General features: G+C 32.3%; 2 pseudogenes; one reads left to right on the forward strand and one right to left on the reverse strand.

The window, feature by feature from the left end:
• The window catches only part of LOC107001434, an 89,956-nt pseudogene extending 80,834 nt beyond the window's left edge, over positions 1–9,122 (forward strand).
• Positions 9,123–9,520: 398 nt separating this feature from the next.
• On the reverse strand, positions 9,521–25,421 carry LOC107001435 (annotated as a pseudogene).
• Positions 25,422–26,023: the final 602 nt, after the last annotated feature.

Below are 26,023 nucleotides of genomic sequence, written 5' to 3' on the forward strand. Positions count from 1 at the left end.
TTTGATCATAGATGTTCTTGTGGTGATGACTTCCAGATTTTGGGAAATAATAGATGTTGAATTTTAGAAGTTATTGAATTGGTTTTTATTAATGAGTTTAAGTTTTCCGCATTACTTTCTGTTGATATTAAATTGAAATATTAGGGTTTAGATTGGTTGGTTCGCTCACATAGGAGGGTAAGTGTGGGTGCCAGTCGCGGCTCGGTTTTGGGTCGTGACAGCCACATCAGAAACTAATTCTTTTATATTCTTTTTCTTTTGTTTTCTTTATGATTAACATTTTTTTTATTAATTTTATATTTTATACTAATTAATTCCTAATTAATTATTAAAATTATTAGATAATTATATTTTTTTCCATCAATAAATTTCACTCACTTTGACTCTAATCTTGCCAAGAAAATTGTTCATTTCAACTCATACTACAATTTTTTTTTGTTTCTCCGCCAAAGAACACCAACTCATCACCAACACAACCCTACCGCCACAACGGTGTTCCCTCTTCTTTTCTGACGAACTAGTAGCCACCAAACGAACACCCAAAAACAACCACCCAAAACATCAAATCAATCATCATCAACAAACTCCGAATGAAACCCCTTTTCCTTATCCCTTTTTTATTTTATTTTTTGATTTATTTTGCAGGAGTTCTAGCGAGCTCAAAGCTTCTGTCACGATTCTGGTAACGTTCCGATGAATTCCGCACTTTCAGATCTGAACAACTAATAAACAATCACAACGTCAATACCACTAGATTATCGTCATTGTAATGCTTTTAGGTTGTGGAGGGTACGTAAGGAGGATTTTTGTTTTTTATTGATTCTTAAATTTTAATTTTCCTAACTCGTGTGTTACTTTTTTTGGTTATTTTTTGTCATTTCAATTTTAGGAGTGAATAAATTTACTTTTAAATAATTTAGAATATATAATAGATCGACATGATAATTCAAGTGAATAATCAAATTTTTCAGAAAAATTCAAAGAAAATCTATGCCTTATCTCAATTCATTTATAATAAAGGCTGAGGAGGAAAAACCTCCTGACTTGAGTTATATGATTGATAATTTGCATGTGTGGTCTTTGGAGGTTTACATAAAACAAAAGTGAAAACTTTGTAAGTTAGAAAAATATTCACTTGAAAAACTTATTAAAATTGCTCTTTTAATTTGAACTTGAAACTTATTTTGTGATTCTTTTTTTAAAGAAGGTTCTATATCATCAAACATTATTAGAAAACTTACAGAAATTTCATTAGTTAATTTGGAATAAAATATTTAGATATATTTTAGTTTGTAATAGTACAAATTTTCTATTAAATTTTGATATGTCCAGATAATCCATATACATATATCTCATGATATAAGGATAGATACACTATATTCACTAACCCTAAATCATCTCTAGTAATAGCAGCAATTCAAATATTTGAAAACTTGAACATTTTTGCTCTGAAATTCAGCTGTGGTTATTGAGACTGATATGTAGAGCTTAATTGCATGCTCTAGAGTCTTCTATTGTTTTCCCTCCACTTGAGAAGGATACTTTGGTTATACCAACAAAATGTTTACTAATTTTGTGGTGTTGATCGAAATATAGTTATTATTAATATAAAAGTTATTGTAAAAAATGATTTTAGATCTCAAAAGAAAATATTCATACTTATGTCTAGGTTCATTTAATTATACCTTTTGACGAAAATTTAATATAATTAATTATTCTAAGATACTTCTGATGATAGTTAAATTTCCTAAATAGTCTTGTTTGGCCTTTTTTTTTTAACTCCTAGCTATTTATAACACATATATTAATTATATGAGTCATTTCTTTACAAAAAAAACTCTAAATTAATTTGCAATTATCACTTTATTTACATTGAAGGCAGACTTTTTTTATTCAATTTACACCCTATATATGTTCTGTTGTTTGTGTTTGGCAGTAGATGATGGACACACTTCAACTTATGAAAATCTTCTAGAATATTCGTGATGAAGTATTTTGTGTAAATTTTTCACGATTTTAAGAATACTTTATATACTTTAATTTCTTGCCAAAAATAGTACTAATCGATAAAATCGATAGGGAGGTAATCAATACTGGCAAACGAACAAAGTGATATTCAAGAGACAACGGGGAATTTGATTTGATGTGTACAATGCAGCCAAATGACAAGTTCAAGCATACTCCATGTAAATCTTTAACTGGGAGAATAATTAGACTTTTTGTGTTTATGAAGAAGGTATGTGACAATACTATATATTTAAAGTTTTGATTTATTTGTGTGTGGAAAATTGAGCCAATAAATTTCTCAACGTTGAAGAAGATTTAGAGATATGATAATTCTTCTAAGAAAAACTTTACTTAGCAAATAATATATTTGTGTGGTCGTTGGTGAATCTTGTGGTTCTTATGACTAATATGTAAAAGATTGAGTGTTAAACTTGGATGGTACCAAGTATATTTGTGCATTACACCCATGTTAAAGAACAAGAAAAATGATTTTTATATGTTAGGAAATACTAAAATTATTTAGGTTCTTGGAATGGAAAAGTTTTTCTTATTAAACTCTCATGTGAAAAATATTGATATTATCTGAGGTGATATATATGATTTAATATCTGGATCAAATATTCTTATGAAATTACGATAAAAGGTTGAAATATTTTATTTGAGTTAGATAAGATTTAACAAAATGATGTGTTTGTGGGGGAAAAAAATTATATTCATAGTTTTTTGTGCTTAATGTTTATCAAAGTTTGAAAATAGGTATACATAAATACCGAATTACTTAATATTGTCTACACTTGGATGCTGCTATTTTTGGTTCATGTTATCCTAGAATACTCAAAATAAATTTGTTTAAAAGTTATTATTTTGAATTTTACTATTATCATATGGTTCATGTGTAAATCTCCAAATCTCCCACATACTTCCTCCGTCCGGTATTGTTTATCATGTTTGCTTTTCAAAAGTCAATTTGACTAATTTTCAAAGTTAAATTAGATCACATTAGTTCGATATTTTAAACAAAAAAATTAGATAGTTTAAAACTATATGAAAAGTACTATAAATTTCAAAAAATTTTTGCATATTATTATAATGAAAAAATACATCTTAAAATATTAGTCAAAAATTTTTTATGCATAAATTTGTGTTGAATTGAATTGAACCACTAAGAAATTACTTGTTTATGTTTCTGACCATTTAAATTTTAGATTTAATTCTTTCGAATTTCTTAAGACTTATATAAATAATGACTAGATGTGAAAAGTATTATGATCACATTTGTGAATATTTTCTCTACATATACAAAAGGTTTTTGTTTAAAATAAAGAGATGAAGTTTGACATTTTAATTTATAAATTTATATGTTACATCCAAAATTGAAAATTTTATGAAAAGGTTATACCTTGTTATGAAATATCGTTATGAAATATTTGAAAGTGTGAGAATGTTTATTAAGATTGTGCTGGATATAATTTTAAGAAAGAAAAAAATAGCATCTGAGTTTTTTAATTGTATAGTAACAAATGTTACATATACATAATTTTAATTATACTTTGTTGATGAATATTTAATATGTTAATTATTCTAACATATTACTTATGACTATTAAATGTCCTAAATAGTTTTGTTTGACCTTTTTTTCCCAACTCCTTGCTATTACAACATATATCAATTATGAGTCATTTCTTTATTACAATTCTAAATTAAATTGTAAGAATCACTTTATGCACATTAATTTTGTACATTGAAGGCAAATTTTTTATTCAATTTATACCCTATTTATGTTCTTTTGCTCGTACTGCCAAACACGCTTCAAATAATAAGAATTTTCTATAAGATTCATGATAAAGTATTTTTCTATAAAATATTTAACAATCCTAAAAATATTTCATATACTTTATTTTCTTACAAAAAAAATACTAGTAATTGATAACTTGATAGGATGGTGATCAACACTAGCAAACGAACGAAAAATAGTCAAGAAACAATAGGAATTTGGTTTGATGTGTACATGGGAGCCTAATGATAAGTTCAAGCATATATACTCCATGTAAGTCTACAATTGGGAGAATAATTGGACTTTTTGTGTTCATGAAGAAGGTACGTGACAACACTATATATATTTCAAGTTTAAATTTATTTGTGTGGTAAATTGAGTTTATATATTCTTTAACGTGAAGAAGATTTGGAGAAATGATAATTCCACCAAGGAAAATTAAATTTGACTAAGCAGATATATTTATGTGGTCATTTCTCAAGTGAATCTTATGGCTAATATGTAAAAGATTGGGTGTTAGATTTGGATGGTACCAAGTATATTTGTGCACTACACCCAAGTTGAAGAAGAAGAATGATTTTTATATATATTAGAAATTCTAGAACTAGTTACGTTCTTAGAATGGAAAGTTCTTCTTATTAAATTCACATATGGAAAATATTGATATTATCTAAGGTGGTATATATGATTTACTATTCGAGCTAATGATCCTTATGAAAATATGATTAAAAGTTGAAACCTTTTATTTGAGTTAGATAAAATTTAACCAAATGATTAAAATGATTTATCAACAAATGAAAATTTTAAGTCAAAAAATAAATTAGAAACCCTTTAAAAATCTAACCCCCATATTATAATCACACATAAATACTGCAATCTTACGAGAAGAACAAAAATACACATAATCAAAGAGGGATAACATATATATTAACACAATTGTTAGATATAGCAGGAAATAAAAACTATAACTCGAAAAATAAACTTATAAAACCTTAAAGCTAGCAGTTGATAGAAAATCTTAACATATAAAGAAAACAACTTATATTTAGCAAGAAATGAAATTTTTTAGTCGAGCAATAACATAAAAATACTTTAAAAGGTTGAACCCCAAACCCTAATAAACGCATTAATATTTTAAAATCTTATAAGAGAGGAACAAAATTATAAATAATCACCTAGAGATAATTAAAAAGAAAACATATTTTACAATATTTAGAGTGACTGAGATAGATGATATTAGTCTGGTGAGAAAATGTTTTTTTTTAAATGCTTATTGTTTGATAGAGTGCTTTAGAGACCATTAACTTGTAACAATTTTATTGAGTGGCTAAGCTATCATATATGGGGGTTGCTTTAGATGCATAAATTTGTGTTGAAATTAAACATACTAAGAAATTACATGTTTGTGTTTTTTGAGCATCCAAATTTAGACTTAATTCTTTTGAACTTCGTGAAACATATATAAATAATACTACATGTGAAAATTATTATTGTGTCACATTTTTTAATATTCTTCTCTACATATACAAAAGGTTTTTATTGAAAACAAAGAGATGAATGTTTTGACATTTTAATTTATAAATCTGTATTTACATATCAAATTGAAAACTTAATGAAAAAGTTATCTCTCTATTATGAAATATTTGAAAGTGTAGATGTGTTTTGTTGAGGTTGTATTACATATTCGCAAGAAAATAAAAAATATAATCTAAAGTTTTTTTAATTACATGTTAATAAATGTTGCATATACATATTTGTGATAGTTGATCAATTGTGATATAATTGAATGTAACGTTAGAGTGGAAAAATATATTATTAATTTTTTATAATTTATTATATTTCTCATGTTCTTGTTGATATATTGCTTCTTGATGCATTATTTGGAAAGAAATAATTTGTGATGCATGAGAGGTGCCACAAGTATAGTATCAAATAAATTAAATATTTTGTTGTGCTAGAACTCTAGATGCGTACTATGATGCAATATGAATCTCAAAATTCGCTAGTAATGATGAGTTATCATTGATGATGGTGCTTAACATAAAAGGCAACTAATTAGAGTAGTTGTTGTACTGGAGTTGATTAGTGATCAGACTAAGTGGTTATGACAACTCTTAGTGTGTATTTTAAAAAGGAATAAAACTAATATTTTTTGTGCTAAAATTAGATACACGTGTTTAAGATGTAATGTGATAAAAGAATTGTTGTGAGATTAATAATGACAAACGCATGGGCTTTCAGCGCAAAACCACAATAACAACAAACATAAAAGAGGTATAATGTGATAACATAAGACACTGATTTACAAAATAATTATTGGTTCATAAAAGTTGTAAACTTCACTAATTGTTCTTGTAAGTTTAATCTTGTTTACCCATCAAAATAAAAGAAGATAATACCAATTATGTTCCTATGGGCTATAGCTTCTGTAGGTAATCGATATACTTGTTGGTAACGGGCACTTAGTTGAGTGTTGTAGAGGAGTAGTTCTTACTAACACCAAAAAATACTTTCGATTTGAACTTGAAAGTGAGGTTGAAAGCTTGATGTAACAACTTTTAGGTTATTCTTTTAGATAAAATATTTGTGGTTGGTAGTATTGGAAAGTCTGTTTTGAGAATTATGGCCTCAATGCCTTTGGTATAATAACAAAGGTAGTACAACATGGACATGAGGTGCACGCCCGTCATGAGTTCAAACTCTGTTGTGAACTGGGTTTAGCATTTAAGTAAAGAAGGATAGAACATGACCCATTATCCATTGAGCTTGGGAGAAAAAAATAACAGATTTATCGATCATAAAAACACGTTTCGAAGTTTTGACTTCAATTCATGTTGTCCACTCTATAATATGATAGAATATGACCGAGATGAACTTTTGTTATACCCGGAGTTAGAACTGTTTCACCTTATTTTAAATCTTGTTTAGAGATATATTAATTGAAAAAGTATTAGCAAGAATTGCGTAATAAGGTGATAAATTCAATTGAATACTATCTTGCAATACTGAAAAGGAAAATAACCTAAATACACACAGAGGCGTATTCAGGGGGGGTCACCGGGTTCACGTGAACACATGCTCTACTCCTGAAATCATATATAATAGTATTATATTTTTTAAAAAAAATATTTAAATATATATGTGTGAACCCACATATGAAGTATTGTATATGTCGTGCCATAATAATTGGGTGCACCTCTCTAAGAGAAGTTAGAAATTCGAATCTTAGATTTACCTTTTCGTAATAGTGCACCCATCATTTCAAAATTCTGAATACACATCTTATTTTACCATAATCTCTAAAATTCTCTATCATTTAAAAATATTTCAAAAATCTCTTCTCGAATACATCACTCTCATTTCGATGATACATTATATCCCCTCTCAAATACATAACTCCCCTGATACATCCTCACCTATGTATCCGGATGTCTGCTGATGTATCTGTAAGTCAAGTGATGCATCCGGATGTCATATCCCCTCTCTGATACATCTCTCCCCTCGCAGATACATCCCTCACCTATGTATCCGAAAGTCGAGTCATGTATCAGGAAGTCTAGTAATGTATCCAAAATCCATAAATTTTAAGAGATTTTTGCAATTTAAAAAAGAACAGGAAAATAATGTAATTAACTCTTAACACTATGAGATTTAAGTAAATTATGCATATTTAAATCCTTATTGTTTTTCTTGATGTTTGAGCGGAATATCAATAAATTTGATATTGTTCATTGGACTACTAGAACTATAAGGTCTTCATAATGACTGTAGAAGCATAGGATTCCTTTAAGGATGAGTTGATTGTTTTATTAAGGGAAGTTTATCAGGGAGAGATAAGTTAAAATGGAAATTCGCCTTTTGACATTTTGCCTTTCTCCTCAAGACAACGGTTATTTTGTTTTGAATGGTGTTTTTAGTTATGTAGAAGAAAATGAGATTAATACCGTCTCACAAATGATTAATCCAATTGAGGATGTGTAGTTAGAGGTTCCGACCCCCCATCCAAGTTGGTTCTCCTTTCTAAATCAATAAGTGTAGTTGTTCTTGTTTTCTCTAAAAATCTTTTACTATCTTCATGTTTAATCCAAAACCTACTCATGCCGTTGATCCTCCAAATCTCAGCCAAGTTGGCTCACATGCTGAAGAAGTTCAACATGTTGAGGAAACGGCCAACGACTCTTTGAAAGATGGGAAACGTGTTGGTGATGAAAGATATATTGTTGTGGAAATTGAATCTCGTTTCAACGAGGATCAGAACCCAGCAAATGCAGAATCCGCTAATTCTGTTGCCCAAGAGGATTCTCCAAAGAAGTCAGATGCATCAATCTTCACTTCCCAAAAAAGAAAGGGCCATCCAAATTTTAGGTACCCACAAATACTTCCAGAATGTCTCCTCCGAAGGCTGTAAAACATACGGTTGCTGCAGTAACACAAACTGTAGCTCTTGAAGCATCAAATGCTACTGCCCCCAGTGGTGTTAATGTACCTGAAACTAATGATACAGAACATGAATGTATAATTTCTTTGTAACTTGCTTGAAATATACTCATTACTTCTATCTTTTGATGGACACATCTATATGTGACAAAAAAAAATGAAATAGGCATGTTAGTATTTAGTTTTAGTTTTTGAGCAAATGAATAAGTAGATGTGGTTTGATCTAGATGTTGGGTTATTTGATCTACTAGCATTGTCATGCTTACTCTGCTTTAGACTCACTCATTGTTTACCGTCCCAGTATGAGTACATTGTCATTTGATTTACTTCGATTTTAATTCTTGGAGCTGAGTGATGCTCCATTTTTGTCTGCAATTTGCGTCTAGATGTTACTGTATCCTAACTCGAAGTTGAATTTAAGAGATTTAGGCCTATTAAGAAAGGAGGTGTACAAGTTAGAAGTAATAGGGTTGGTTCGGCAAACATTATATTCATCTTGGTTCACTAACACCTACAGATTGTTATCATGTATCCACTTATTCTCTTTGCTGCAGCAACAAGGATTCTGATTTGGCTTTGTTGAATTTGAAGATGTGAGCTCCATCAACAGTGCCATACAGGTATGTGCTCCCTGAAATATCATTGCATCTTTTTTTCTAGACTTTAAAATGTGTTTACTTCCTAGACTTGTTAGTACATGATATGTTGCATTATTAGTCCATACAAGAAGATGTATGATGAACCCTTGATCACCTTATAGACTGAATGTACATGGTCACTTACATGCCAGAATTGGGAAAATGACAACGCTCGATCATCTACTTTCTACCCTAATCCTCGACCTCCCTATCATCCTATTAAGGGTCATGCCTTTGGTAATCTGCAGAGTGTCATTCCTGTCTAGTTTTCTGTCAACAACAACTCTCATCCAAATTTTTGATTATTTTTATCCCAAGATAAAGAATCCCACAAAAGTGACAAATAGGCCAGTACAAACAGCTAAACAGCTGTAGTTTGGACGGGCATCCAAATTGAGAAATAAAATTAAACATTCCATCAAACCATTTTTCCTGTACATAATTTGGAAATACCAACATTAAGCGCTGTGAGTTATTACTGTGAAAACACAGGTCACCCACACAAAAAAATTGTGAGTGAAAAGTCCCCCAACACTTGGGTAAACTGGGGGGGACAAGAACATAAAGTAACGTCAATGTCAACTACCGTTCCGCTGCCAGCACACTGGCAACCAAATAAACTAGATCAATATTTACCACCAAAAAATTTATCCAGACACATTAACTATGTTGTAGCAGAACTTTGACTAGTGCCGCCTCTCCGTCCCCCTCTCCCTCTTACTTGATAGCTTTCACCACCACGTCCACCTTGAACCCTACCACGCCCTGAAAAATTGCGTCCTCCAAATTCACTTCTCCCGTAGCTCCGACCTCCACCAAAGTTTCCGCGGACCCTGAAATTGACGTTTCGGAATACTCCTCTTCTAGGAGAGAAACGTCCTCTAACGCTACCAACTGCAACATCAAATTGAAAAAGCAGGTTTATAATTTTATATGAAAAGGTCATGGTCCAATTAACTCTTATAGTTTGATGGTATGAATAGATTGCAGAACTTGATGTCTTACTTTTTTTATGTGAACTCAATATACAAAACTTGTAAAGATAATACTCTTAAACTTACCCCTAGTTGTTTTTCTTTTCATCTCGATAACAACTTGACGAGCCCCCATGATAATGGGTGAAGCCTGAAAAAATGAATAGTCACAGTAATGCATCTTCATATCATGTACTAACAAGTCTAGGAAGTAAACACATTCTAAATTCTATAAAAAGATAGACTGTGCAATGATATTTCAGGGGCACATACCTGTATGGCACTGTTCATGGAGCTCATATCTTCAAATTCAGCAAAGCCAAAGCAGAATCCTTATCGCTGCAGAAAAGGGAATAAGTGGATACATGATAACAATCTGTAGGTGTTAGTGAACCAAGATGAATATAATGTATGCTGCACCAACCCTATTACTTCTAACTTGTACCCCTCCTTGCTTAATAGGCCCATATGTCTTAAATTCAGCTTCAAGTTGGGCTACAGTAACATCTAGAGGCAAATTTGGGACATAAATAGAGTATCCCTCAGCTACAACATTTAAAATTTAAGTAAATTAGATGACAATGTACTCTTAATGGGACTACAAGCAATGAGTAAGTCAGAAGCAGAATGAACATGACAATTACAAGCAGATCAGATAATACAACATCTAGATCAAACTCAAAACACATCTACTTATTGTGCTCCTTTATTTGCTAAAAAAATTAAATACGGACATCCCTATTCCATTTTTTCTAACATAGATGTGTCCATCACATGATCGAAGTACTGAGTTTATTTAAGACAGGTTTCAATAGATTATACCTTCATCTTCAGCATCATTTGCTTCAGGTACATCGATTCCACTAGTGGTAGTAGGATTTGATGATTCAGGAGCTGCGTTTTCTGCTACTGCAGCAACCGGCTGCTTTACAACCTTCGGAGGATCCACTCTGGAAGTATTGGTGGGTACATAGATTTTGGTTGGCCCTTTCTTTTTTTGTGAAATGAGAATTGATGCATACGACCTTTTTGGAGCATCCTCTTGGGCAACAGAATTAGCTGATTCTGTATTTGTAGGGTGCTTGCCTCACATCTATCGAAGAGTCATTGGCTTTTTCCTCAACATGAAGAACTTCTTCTGCACGTGAGCCAGCTTGGTCGATATTTGGAGGATCAACCACATGAGTAGGTTCTGTATTCAAAATGAAAATAGTAAAATATTTTAAGAGGATAAAAGACCAAAAACATTTATTGAATTAGAAAAGAGGTCCAACCTGGATCAGGGGTCAGAACCTCTCACTGCACATCCTCAGTTCCATTAAGCACTTATGAGACGGTATCAATCTCATTTTGTTCTACATACCTAAAAACATCATTCAACACAAAATAACCCTTGACCTCCGGAGCAAGGAAAAATGTCTGGGCGAATTTCCTTTTTAACTTATCCCTTCCGGTTAAGCATCAAGTCACCAAAACAACCACCCCATCCTTGAAGGAATCCTGTGCATCTGTAGTCCTTATTTCGGCCTTGTAGTTCTTGTAGTCCAATGAACATATCAAAGTGTTGATATTCTGCTCAATCATCAAGAAAAGCGATAAGGTTTTACATTTTGCAAGATAATATTCAATTTATCACCTTATTATATAATTCTTGCTAATGATTCTTCAATTAATGATATCTCTAAACAAGATTTTTAAAAAGGTCCAACAAAGAACAATACAAGAAATACACTTTTGGCATTCTACTAATCATGTAAAGTTAGCAACACTTTAAGTACACAATATAGATATGAGGAAGGCATTTTCTAGACCAAAGGAATTCTCCAAGTCTCAAATAAATTTGTTGCCAGCTTTTAACACCCAAAGATCTACTTATCAAAAGAAGATACCAAGGACCTTGGAACATCTATATGTTGTAAGACAGACAGGTTTTACACATTTCTTAATCTCTGAAAGGACTTCTAACTTCGGGATAGCAACAGTTTCTCTTGGTCATATTCTGTCATTTTACAAAGTGGACAGCACGAATAAAAGTCATAACTTTGAAATCCGTTTTTATGACCGAAAATTTGTTGTTGCTGTCACCGAAACTCAATGGATAATCGGTCACCTTCCACCCTTCTTTACTTAAATACAAAACCCGGTTCACAACAGAATTTGAGCTCATGACATGCGTGCACCTCATGTCCATGTTGTACTACCTTTGCTATTATACCAAAGGCATTGAGGGCCAGTTCTCAAAATAAACTTTTCCAATACTACCAACCACATTTATGTTTTCTGAAAGAGCAACCTAAATTAATTTTTAGACTAACTCCACGCACTGCTTTCTAAGACCCCACCAAGTAGTTACAATCAATCTTTTAACCTCGCTTTCAAATTCATGAACCAAAGGTTACATTCCTTTGTCAAATTCAAAGTATTTTTTGGTGTTAATAAGCATCTTCTCTACAACATCAACTAAGTGCCCATTTCCAACAAGTATACGAACAACGTCAGGTACCCATTTCAATTTTCTCAAACAGGAAGTAATAGATGCTATAGAAAAATAATTGATATTATCTTCTTTTACTATGAAAGGTAAACAATTGGTGCTACCTATTTTCACAAAAAGAAGAAAGATATCTTTTGACAATAAATCAACAATCACTCAGAATTTCCAAAATTAAAAAAATTGGGAATACCAAAAGCTTTCAGACTTTTGAATCAGCACCACAAACTTAGTAAATGTTTGCTGGTATGACAAAAGTATCATTCTCAAGTCGAGGGAAAAGAATAGAATACTATAGATCATGCAGTTAAACATTAAAATCTGAAAGCTCTACATATCAGTTTCAGTAATTACAGCTCTTTCAAATATCTGCATTGCTTCTATTACTGGAGGAGATCTAGGGCAAGTGGAAGAAACATTCAAAAGGGATCTTTATCATGAGTAAGTATATCGAAAATTATTAGAGAGATAAATGAAATGAATACCAAACAAATCCGGCTAATACATTTGCAGACTCTACTTACTATGCACTGCACATTGCCAATTCTTAAAATCATTATTTTTTCTAAAATCATATCTCACACAAGAAGTAGGATTTTGATACTGACCCACCTATCAAGAGGTACTTCAGAAGAAAGTTTCGACAAAAGGATAAAGAGTTTAAGAGTTCTGGACAAATACAACTGCTACAGCAGATAGACCTGTTCCCTGGATTTGCTCCAGCAGTTGGTCTAGCAGTTATATTATTCCTAGTTTGTAGTTTATGGTGTCAGTCTTATCCTATTATGTTCTCTATATATATGTAATAGGATTAGTTATTTGGGGTATGTGATTAAGAATTAAAACTACTATATTATGGAGTATTGTCCTCTCCATACGGACAACTTATTAGTATAATTGTTTTTAAGATTCTTGCACAAACTATTGCCAATAAATTTACTTGCTTTTTTCTATTTCTTCGGTTCTCTACTTGTGGTTACTAGCAATTTGTATCATAGCAGATCGATCCAACATGGTCAATACCAGATTGTCTAATTCAAAAGAAGGCGTTCACAATGCTGAATCTCTTGTCTAACAATAATTTGCCACAGCATCTAAACTATATACGACTGACTCATTGGCAGCAGATGTTGCAACATTGTAAGCCCAGACTAGTTGCCCTCAACAAGAAGAATCCAGTCACCGAAACCATAATAGAGGAAAATCTGCTTGGCAAGAAAAGGAAGAAGACATTGATAGTCCAGCTTGGCCAAAAAATACTTCCCGGAGGCCATACACCGATGAGGATGAATTTTGAAAGCAGAAAATTATTTCTGCTATTAATAAACTCAAGAGGAACATTAAGCTGACATTGCAGCGATGTATTTGGAAGGGGATGCTGCTCTGGATCTCTTTTCTTGGATAAATCGTAATCTAACTTTACTTTATTGGGAAGAACTTGTTAAAAAACATTGCAAGAAAATTATGGTCCTGCAGAGTTTCAAAATCCCGACAAGCACCTTTGTAACATTCAACAAACGAGTTTTATACTGGGGTATCGTCAAGAATTTGTAAAACATTCGTCTAGGGTCATAAACTGGATGGGTCACTGTTTCTTAGGAGTGTCCTTTAATGGGTTGAAAGAGGAACTTAAATCCGATGTTAGGATTACAAACCTAGAACAATTTACGGGACTATGAGTTTGGCACTTGAATTTGAAAATAAATTAGGCCCAACTCGAAGCAATAGAGTGCCTAAGTGGACCCCAATCAAAAAACCCATTGTACAACCATTGAATTCTATAGAAACACCCAAAACAATTTTTCCTCTACACATCACAATCCACGCAGCAATGTTTCTTCCAACCCAGTCGTTTCCCAACCTCTTCAAATGAGTACATGAGAACTGAGGAGAAATCTAATGGCACAAGGACTTTGTTATCGTTTCCATGAGAAATTTGCACCCAGTCAGATGCAAATCTGCAAAACTATCTCTCATGGAGATTACCAGAGAAGAACAATTGGAAGAGGTTGATGAGGTCAATGTAGTAGTTGGTGATTACCCTCAAGAAACAGACATTGCTGAAATTTCTTTCAATGCCATTTTGGGATAGTCAATTGACGCTACAATGAAGCTTCAGGGTGAGATCAACCATAGAAAGGTTTTAATACTAAAAGATAGTGGTCCCATGCATAATGTTGTTGTTGAATCCATTGTGAAATGTGAAAGAGCATAATTTACCAGTACAAATAGTTCTATCATTCGGTGTGCAAATAGGGAAAGGGTACATCATATGGTGCAAAAAAGTTTGCCCGGTATCTTCAAATTCAATTCAAGATTACTACCCTTTTGTAATTGGAGGGGCTGATTTGGTTTTTGGTATTAAATTGTTGGCTACTCACAAGACAATTCAAGCAAACTAGAAGAATATGTTCATAATTTTCTATTGGCAAGGGAAACATTACAAATTGCAATGCTTGAGATCAACAGATTCAGCAACAGCTTCTCTCCAATCTTTAACATGCTATCAGAAGGTCCACGAAATCCAATCCAAACACTTCTAGATTAATTTCAGTTGTGGTTTCTTAACTAACATCTCTTCCATCATTTAGAGCACATTCTCATGTTATTCCTCTGCTACCAAATTCTAACCTCCAAACATCAGGCTTTACCATTACCCACATGACCTTAACATTACCCACATGGTCAAAATACTGTAATTAAGAACCAAGTTGCAGCTTTATTAAAATTTAGTTTCATACGTCCTAGTTCAAGTCCCTTTGCTAGCCAGTTCTGCTAGTGTAAAAGAAAGATAACTCTTGGTAGATTTGTGTGGGTTACTGTAGCCTAAACAAAATCACAGTCCCAGACACATACCCTTTCCCAATATAGATGAGTTGTTAGATGAATTACATGGAGCCACAATTTTTTCTAAAATTGACCAAGAAAGATGCTTTTTCCTGGCATGCAAAAGTGGAAGAGGTTTTCCAAAATTTAAAGAGGATCTTGACATCAGTACCGGTGCTTCATCTTCCCAACTTCACTCAAAAGTTTACAGTTGAGTGTGATGCACTCTTATCCTTTAGGGTTTACACTTCAGACTTCAGACTCTTTATAGTGTCTTCATAGTTGACACTCAAATTTCACAATCATATTCAATATAAAGTTAATTACGTAATATTATATTTAAACTAATAACATAATACAATACAACAGGCTACAACCATTCAGACAGTGTGTAACTGTTGGTTGACCACCATTAGTTTGAGGGGATGCTAATCACCATCAATTACAATCTCTACCTACCATAATTCTCTTATAATAACTGAAAATATGGTACAGTGCTACACGAAATCAGATATGGGAAAGAAATCACCAAAAATGTGGCAGGATGCTATAAAAATCGATTATGAGCGAGTATCACCAGAAAGATACGTAGTTACCCAATTTTTGCTTATATAATTGTTGGATAGACGTCTAACATCTCATAACTAGAATTAACTAAGAATAAGCTAAGAAGCCAAGAATAAGTATTTTTGAATATAAGTAAGGAAATCTGGAAAATTTCCAACGAGCTTTGGTCATTTTCAAACGGCAATAACTTCTATCTCCAAAGAAGTTTGGCTGAGTTCTTTATATGTTTGGAAATACCTTGAGAAGGTCTTTCCAACACTGCCGAGTTTGCACAACTCCGATGTCGTATGAGGGAGAAATGTCTTTCAGAAGTTGGGTTATTGGACTGATGAAAGTCCAATCCGAATTTTAGTAAAGGTAAAGTTGTCTTTTCACCCTAGTATTTCCTAATTTTTTTTAAGGTTATATTAGGGGTGAAAACAAGTCCCAAATAATTTTTTCAATATTTAAGAACGCTTAGGGTTTGGGAGAAAATGAGAAAAGAATATGAAGACCAAGAATCGTCCATGAACGCCAAGATCCTTGCGTGGATTTCGTCGGGGGTGATCTCTATCAAGGTATGTGAGATCATTCGGTGTTGGTTCCTTTCACCCACCCTACAACTTGATTCAATACAAAAATTTAGAGTTATTTGAATGAAAATCTTGAAGTTCTTGATGAAAAGTTGTGAAGTTCTTCTTGATTGAATTGTAGAATCTGTAGTAGTTTTGATTCATGTTTCTGTACTATTTTCGGGTCTAAACTATTGGGTAATGAGTTAATTAGGGATCCTAAGTGTTTGGGGAGGAATTCATAGGAGTTTTGGAGGTTTACATATGAAAAACAAAGAATAAAAGTCGGAGGTCCCGTCAGACACCCCTTGGGGCGCCGCGCCTGCCCGAGCGCCTCAAGGAAGGCTCTGTCTGACAAGCCCTGGCGCAGCGCGCCAGCCATAGTGCCCCCGACCAGGGTCTGTCCAATAGGCCCTGGCTCTCCACACCTCTCAGAGCGCCAATAACCCCTGGAGACCCCGTTCTTTCCCTATCTTTTCGTACTAGTTCCTAAGTGATGTACCCTTCATTCCTAGTTGATTCCAACACTCTAGATTACATCTAAACATCATGAAATTATCCATAAATATGAGATCATGATCCTTGAATCCATAATCCAAATTCAAGGGAAGTTAGAACCAAAGTCAAGAAAGTAAGAAGTTAAGTCTAAAGTTATAAAGTGAGTAAAAGTAAAATTTTCAAAGTTCTTAGAGTCTTACTTAAACGTTTTTAATTTGTTTTATGGCTCAAGTTCGAGTAAATGAAAAGATTAAAGGTTGAGTTCATTTCTCAAAAAGGCATAAAATGGTATAAGGGAACTAAGTATTCATAAGAGTTAAATTTTCAAGTTAAGTAAGAGCAAGAGTTGAGGTCATTCCTCTAAAGTTATAAAGGGGACTAAGTATTCCCTAAAGGCTGATAAATGTTTTTACATTTAAGCTAAAAGGAAACTAAGAAGTTTCAAAAGAGTTTTAAACTAAAGAGGGGAACATTGTTTCCAAAAGGAGCTTTTTAAGTTAAAGGGTTCAGTAAATTATCTCAACCAAAAGGAAGGAAGTTTTAGTAAAACTATGAGCTAAATTACATTTTCGGAGTAGTATTGAGCACTGATGTGGGAATGAGAGTTCAAATAAATCAAGTCCCCATGTAAATCATGTAGCCATCATGGGTATTAATGTGTCATTCTTTTTAGATGATCACTTAAGGTTAGACAGTGGATCCACTAGGTAGAGGATGTTTTATGCATCGACAAAGTATAGAACAGTTCTGGCAGCGTGGGCAAGACGTTGTATCACCACTTAGGCTCATAGTGGTGGTTGTCGGTTAGAGAAATTCCCGCCGAAACTATATTACTTTCATATATAAGTAAAGCTGAGTTTGTTATCGTTATATCTTTAATGAACTAAGAAATACACTATTTTATCAATTTTACATAAATATACATTGCATATGTCGTTGCTGCTTTATATTGAGTTGTTATCTTATAAGTTAAGTAGAGCCAAGGAAAATTCATGCTTACTCCATTTCAAGCTTTATAGTTGTGTTTAGCACTCCAACTCGCATACTCGTACATTCAATGTACTAATGTCAGTTGACCTGCATCATTTTTTAATGCAGAAGCAGGTTATCAGGATTAGCATGCAGCGCTTCGTTGATCCAGATTGAGTTCCAGAGTTATTGGTGAGTCTCTTTACATTCTAGAGGACATCTTTTTCATTGCTCTACTTTTTTAGCTTTAGGATATTGTTAGGTCTATCCCAACATCCCTCTTCAGTCAGTTTAGAGGCTTTGAAGACTATGAGTAGTTCAGTTTGGAGTTATTTTACTTGCTGAAACTTAAATGCCATTTTGGCCAGATTAATTTATGAAGTATTTGTTTTTAAATATGTTTTATTCTTGTTTAAGTTGTGTTTAGTTTTCCACTGAGTTAAGTAAGTCAGGCCAAGGGTTCGCTTGGGGGCCAGAAATGGACTTCGAGTGTCGGCCACATCCAGGGTGTAGGCTCCAGGCGTGACAAGATGTGCGACAATGTATGAGTAATAGTCACCCATTTACAACGGAAGCTCTTTGATTCTTTAGAAAGAATTAAGAGGATATGATATCATATGAACAAGAGAAAAACCTTGAGGAATGGAACGTAAAAATTGGAGTTGAAGGGTTAAAATGGAACAAAGTTGAGTTGGAATGTCAAAATAAAATTTAATGACAAGTTTAAGGATCTGCATATATGTTTGGCCATTTTTATTCCTTTAGAATGTAGAATATTATCTCCTTAGAAGATTACAAGAAAACTATGCATGTCAAATTATTTAACATGGTAAATACAATTAAAGAAAATAATATACAAATATAATGTGTAATTAACTATATATGGTAGGTAAAGATTGTAATCAATGGTAATTAATAATATATATAAAGAGAGAGAGGAATACACTTGGATTCAATGTATTTAGAATAAATTACACCTAATTTTGAATCATGTATATATGAGATACATGTAATTAGACGCGGCAAATACATGTATCGAGAGACCAAAATTAGACACAATTATAATTTCAAAAACTCATGAAAAAGACATTTATTAAGCTCTATACAAATTAAATTTACAGTATTATTGTATTAAATTCAGTAATATTCAAAAGGAGAAATTATAGAATAATATAACATTTAATCAATTTGACCAATAAAACAAAGTAAAGAAAATACATTTAACTTTTTACTCTTTTTAAAATGGTAAAAATAATAATTATAGAATGAATTTTTAAGTGACATGTGTCACTCACTATTAAGCGGTTACCTCTTGGGATCAATTTCCAAGGTCCTTCCTAAATCACGTGGTCATATTATTCCAAAAACAACCATGTATCACTTTTCAGCAGCTATTTTGTCATTTATTAAATCAATGGAAATGAAATACCTCTTCACGCTTTCTGTACTTTCCAACCCATAAATCTTCTCCTTTCTAAGCTCCCAAATGGCCTAATATTTTCTCCACCCTGAAGCTTTTATGGAGTTTTTCTTTTCCCATTTTATAATTTTTTTTAGTTCAAAATGCAATAGCTTTTACAGTTTTTTAGATTTTTCTAACATGGAGAAAGCTAAAGAAAATATAGGTGTTTTACTTGAAAAAATAAAATATAAAGAAAAATGACTAAGTTTTCGACAAAATTGATTAAACTTATGATTTAAAAGAAATCGACTTTCCAAAAGAAACAGAGTCACCACTTAATTTTTTAGTAAAGATCAAGAAAAAACTCTGCGTATTTCAAAATGATTAACAGATAAAATAAATTTGAAAAATAGGTTCGAAGTTCAATGTAAGGTGTTAGGCCCTCGGAATGCCCGCTTACCTGCGGTTGACCGGCGATTTGTGTAAAATGACTTTTCAAATAACTTTCAAAATTTAATTAAGTAAAGAAAAATTTATTTTTTTATTTTTATTTACTTATTATTATTATTATTATTATTATTATTATTATTATTATTATTATTATTATTATTATTATTATTATTATTATTATCTGAAGTGAAAAGATCTAAGGGGATTTTTCTAAAGGGAAATAACTTAAAAGTGTTGATAAAGACCAACATCAAATAAAAGCTATGTAATTTTCTATAAAATAAATATTCAAATTTTTTTGAATATAAAGAGATATGACTATCTTGGGAATTTAATTAAATTAAACCATAGGATAAATACAATAAGTCAAAACAATACAATATAAGTAAAAAGGAAGAGAGTATCAAATTTGGGACAAAATTCCAAATCTTCATAACCTGTCCAGAGTCTTAAAATGACCCATAATGGACCTTGTCCATTTTTACACCTGCTGGACCTGCTGCAACTTTCCTTTGGCTTTGGCCTATTTTCGTGTCCAAAAATCAGCATATACACTAATCATATACTGCCGTATATGCGCTGTATTTTAGTTATTTTCTCTGTATATTGGATTGTATACTCAATGTATACATCCTAATTCAGCTCTTCAAGCACCTGTATTAATTTTTGGACCTGTATTATAGCTTCCATTTCGCTATTTCGGCTTCCGAAACTCGAATAGTGATGAAATCCAACTCGATAAAGAAGTTTTGGGTGTCCACCAACCAGAAGTGCAAAGGAAATGGAAACATATGGAAAAAAAATAAAAGAATTAGAATAGGAACACAAATGCAAACAAACATACTGTAAAGTAATTAATTCATAATGAAGATAAACACATAGTTCACTAGAGAAACGAAGAGTGTGGTCATAAACTAAGGCAAGATAAAGAGAAGGGAGCTTTCTTAATTTTGAAAACTCACAACAGCTAAGTGAGAGTAAGGCAAGGCATAGCAAAAACAGCTCACATTATGAACAAATATTTAACAGATAACAGGATCCCAAATATAAACAACGAAAAAAGACCTAAAATACCCTCAAAATATTGGAAATGGTAATAACTATCCTCCATCCACCTATTGGCTCCAAAATGCCCTTTTCACCTGGCTCCAAAATACCATTGTCATTCACCTTTGGGTTCAAATTAACCACTAATTTACGGTTTTAAATTTAAGCTATTTAAATATTTTTGAAAATAATTGGCGCTCAATTATTGGATATAATTTAATTTATTAATATCATTTATAAATCTACCCCCACCCACCCATTACTAATTAAGCCCCACCCAATTAATAAATCATTTCTAATATCAAAATCTTCCTTAACACTACTAAAGCACGACGAAATTACCGATTCCTGAAAAATGACATTCAAAATTATTTGAGTCCAAATTGGAGCCCAAATTAAATTTACGTTGAGCCGCTTATTTAGGAAAACACTTTCAATAGGATTTTATTTCAAGCTTGAATTCGAAATTTATGATTAAAGGTAAAGAAGAAGTACCTCTCAAATTAATTCATGCAATATTTTTAATATAAATTTATAAATATTTATTATTTGTTTTAAATATTAAAACCTTAATATATTCTTTTTTTAAAAAGATTATCGATTAAGTAACATCACATAATTGAGGCTAATGAATAATTAATATGAACATAGTCAGACTTTAAAGTTTATCAGTAATTTTTATTTAGACACTTTATAATATGTTTAGATTGAGGACTTGAATGTTGATAATGTACTTCTGTAGACATTTTCGCCTCAAATTTTTAGAAACACTCATTGGTAGTAGCTTTCCTGTTGTCCATTAGTAATGGGGCGGGTTTATTAATTAGTATGGTTTAATTAGTAATGGATGGGTAGTAGATTTGCTTATAAATTATATTAATAAGTTAAATTATAATAAATAGTTGTGCGCCCGTGTATTAAAAAATATTTAAATAGTTTAAATTTAAAATCATTAAATAAGTGGCTAATTTTGGACCCAAAGGTGGATGAGAAGGCTATTTTGGAGTCAATAGGTGGATGAGAAAGGTATTCTGGAGCTAATAGGTGGATGGAGGGTGATTTTGTACCATTTCTGATACTTCAAGGATATTTTAGGCTCTTTTCCGTATAAACAAAATAGAGATAGCATAATGCACACTAGACAAACATCACACTTTATGCAATAAACGATACCCGCTTATACATGGTGACCTGGAGCAGCCAGCTTATCATACTAAAGGGTCAAGCTAGCTTACTTGAAGCAAAAAGAAGAAAATAGCTTCTATCAAAGAACTAAACAAAATGACATCATTATTCAAATCAAACATGTTAAATGAGGACATAAACTACATATATAATGTCCATTGAAATAGCATGGTGGGGTAGCAATACCAAAACACATGATTAAATCGAAGAAAAGACCATACTAGAGACACTTTCAGATACATAAATATATGCCACAATAAAATTTAGGCCTAGCCCATTAGTGGCCTCCTAAACTTGGCAGAAACTTCCAGCCAGACACTTTAATTAAGCTTTGTTCATTTTAGACACCTCATATCGCGTCTCATTGTGTCTTTAAATTTTTTTCGCTGACTAAGCATGGTATGCATGCTACACGAATTTAAAGCGCGTCAGAGACGTTATTGTAAATATTTTGACTTTTTTTATAAATATTTTTTTTCTCCTTTTTCTTCCTTACTTTTTCCCTTCCATCTTCTTCAACTTTTACCATCCTCATCACCACGCAACTTTTTAAAGATATATTACAATACTTTACTAGGTTACACTCTTTGATTCTTCCATCTTCTTTAAAAATCGAATTTGCATCTTGATTTATATTTAAAAACAAAACCGATTTCAAGGAAACAAAAAATGAAATTAACTTCTTTCAAATGGACAAAATGATTTACATTCTTACCTTCTCCATTGAAAATTACGAAATTAAATTGATTCAAGAGATAAATCACATAAAGAACAACCTCCACTGAAAAAAAAGAAATTTATTTTATATATCCGTCATTGTAAATCTCAATCATAGTAGCATAAGAAATCATTTTCTTTTAAACGTCATACAAAAACTTTTTGATTTGATACGATTCTTCATATTCTCCAACTTATTTTACTTTGTGAACTAATCTATGCTCTTTGTCTTTTTGAAGAAGAAGAACAAATCCAAAGGGAAAGGAAAGACAAGAAGAAAGAAGAGAAGAGGTGGGGCATGAGGTTTGGGATCTGCAAGAAATAAAAAAGAAAGTAAAACTAATTTATTAAAGAATAAAATAAAATTTCTACGTGTCATATTTGTTTATTTTTCATATAAGAGGCGTTTGGATGTATACACTTAAAATGTGGTTTTGAAAACATAAAAAGTGTCAAAATGATACAATGAGGTTTGACATGAGGTGCTAAAAATGAACAAATCTTACTTAGAGTGTCCATGTGAAAGTTGATGCCATCTTTAAGGGGCCACCGATAAGTTATCCCTAAAATTTATAAGGGAAGCCCACATTATGGTAAACAAATGATTAGTGGTTAACATAACTTTATATAAAGAGAAAAGGCATGCTAGTACAAGAAAAATGAAATAAAATTATATACATGGAACATGCTGATTTTCTTTACTTGAAAAAAGAAACAACCTAACGACACACAGCTAGACCAAATGAACTTTAAACGATTTCGAACAGAGCAAAACGGAGACATACTTAGCTTCCAAGAAACAAAATTGAGCCAAATGATCAAACAACAAACAAATGACATCAAAGGAGCTAATGCTTAAGAACACGTTAGGCATAAGAATCAAAGCAAGATGAACATGTTATTCGAAACAACACAAAAGATGAACTTAAACAATTACAAACTGATTCGAACATCTAATCGAGGAATAACACAATGATCAGCCAAGAATTCCACCAATAAAGATAATAATCCATGGCCATTCACATTCGACCCGAGTGAGAATGAAGCCAAAGAAAACATAACAGAGACAAACTCATCACATAATACTCGGAATTGAAATAAAAAATAAACAAAGGAGTAGATATTACCTTTTCCCGGGCAGCGAACGAAACTGGACGAAGAAACCTCCAGAAAGAGAATTGTTGTTGCTCTATCATTTGGGAATTTCTTTTGGGGATAAGGAAATGGGCCGGGAATTGAGAACAAAAGAGTGGGCTGCTGAAAAAAATGCTTTTATAAAGGCCCATAATTTGGTCCTTTCATATTGGTTAGCTAAATGAATAGCCAAATCGAATTTAATTTTTAAATTCAGTTAAAATCTAAATAAGATGAATTAATATAATCAAATTTAGGAGATTCTCAATTAAAAAATAAAATAATTAATTCAACCATAAACTAGTTGGTTTTAAAATTAAGCATAATTTAAATTAAATTAATGTTATAAAATACTTACCAAAATTAAAATCTTTTTTAGGATTATTTTCAAAAATTTATAAAATAAACTAATTACATAAAAACATATTTACTATTTTAAAAATTATAAAAGCTACTAAAATTACTCTAAAATAACTTGAAAAATATTTTAGATTTTATAAAGCTAATAATTTTAAATCGTTCGAAATTAATTAAGCTCGAAAGTTAATTTATATGTGGAGGTCCAAAATTGGATGTCAACAATAGGAACTTCAAGGAATGTAGCGAATGAAAATTTAGGGCTTTCATTGACTGGTAATTTTGATGTTCTCTCGAAAAAAATGAATCATTTTTTATGAATAACTAATAAAATATTCATTGATGTTTCCATGCTGGTGGATCGCAAGGATGTGTTGCTTCAAGTGTAGCTAAGGTTGAAGTCCAACAACGTCCTACTTAAGTATCAAGACTTTACGAATTGATTTATATAGATATTTATTTAATTTTAATGTGTACCAAAATTGAAGTGGGAAATAATTTATAATTTTACCTTTAATTCTCGATTTGAAATCATCTTTAATTGAATAGAAATCACTTGTGTATTCAGAGAAAAATATTGCTTCAGAGAAGTTCAGAGAAAAATATTGCTTCAGAGAAGTTCAGAAACTTCGTGCTCAACAATATGGTTAATATCTACACAAAAGGTTAAGGACCAAAAAGAAAGAAAATTGAAGAACTTTTATACTCGTGTAAGAACATAGACGAAGTGAAGATAGTTTGTCTTTGTCATGATAATTTTCTGACCCCAGCTGAACTTGTCAAACATGCTGGTGGAGATGATGTTGAAAACACTTTATTATCTTAATAAAGGCATAGCTTTTATGTCGTTGTTATTTCATCTTTCCTTGTTATTGTACAAGACTAAGTTCCTCCTATCTAAGATAATAAAGTTTTTTCAGGCATCTCGCTTGTTTTGTTATGCTATGCATCACCATTTTTCAACATCATCTCCACCAACATGTTTGACGAATTCAATTAGGGTCAGAAAATTACCATGACAAAGACAAACTACCTTCACTTTTCCTCCATTGCATCCACTTCTCCTCAGTCATTATTGGTGGCACTGATGCCATCCTGTTAACACAAAATGGATCACTCATTTGCCTCCATTCTATTTAAGTCTCCATTTGCGGCATGGGAGATGTCCTCATAACACAAAATGGATCATTGATTTGCCTCCACTTCATCTCAGTCTCCACTGGCGGCAATGTAGCTGTCTTCATAATTGGAAATGAATCATTACATTGCCTCCACTCCATTTCAGTATTCATTCTACGCCTCCACTCGACTTCAGTCTCCATTCTTCGCCTCCAATCCATTTCAGCCTCCAACCTTTTCCTCCACTGGATTTTAGTATCCATCGGAAACGAAGACATCCTAGTAACAGAAAATGGCTCATTTCTTTGCCTCAAGTACTCTACTTAAGACTCCATCGGCAACGAAGACCTCTTGTTAACACAGAAAATGGATTATTTTGTTGCCTCTACTCCATTTCAGTATCCAACGGTGGCAATGAATACATCCTGATAACAGAAAAATGGATAATTCCTTTACCTCCAGTACTCCATTTAAGTCTCCATCGGCAATGAATATGACTTCATAATTGAAAATGGATTATTCTATTGCCTCCACTCAGCCTCAGTCTCCATGGGCAACAAAGCACGCCGGATGACTGAAAATTGAAAATAATTCACATTTCTATTACTGTTATTATAAGAATGCTCACCGTTAACTATTGACAAAGAACGGTTCAGTATCTTTGTAACGACCTGTTTGGTCGTTTTAAGCAGCAGATTTTATTTCTGGAAAAACTGTGTGAGTCGACGGAACCCACGACGGACCGTCATGGGCACGACGGACCGTCGAGGGGGTCTCGATCCAAAAGACTTAGATTTCTGAAATTTGGGTACTGAAATCGACTCTCTGAACTTCGTAACGGAGTGGCAGGACGGACCGTCGTGGGCAGGACGGACCGTCG

Source organism: Solanum pennellii, chromosome 10, assembly GCF_001406875.1.
Source record: "Solanum pennellii chromosome 10, SPENNV200".
In the NCBI taxonomy this organism is placed as follows: Eukaryota; Viridiplantae; Streptophyta; class Magnoliopsida; order Solanales; family Solanaceae; genus Solanum; species Solanum pennellii.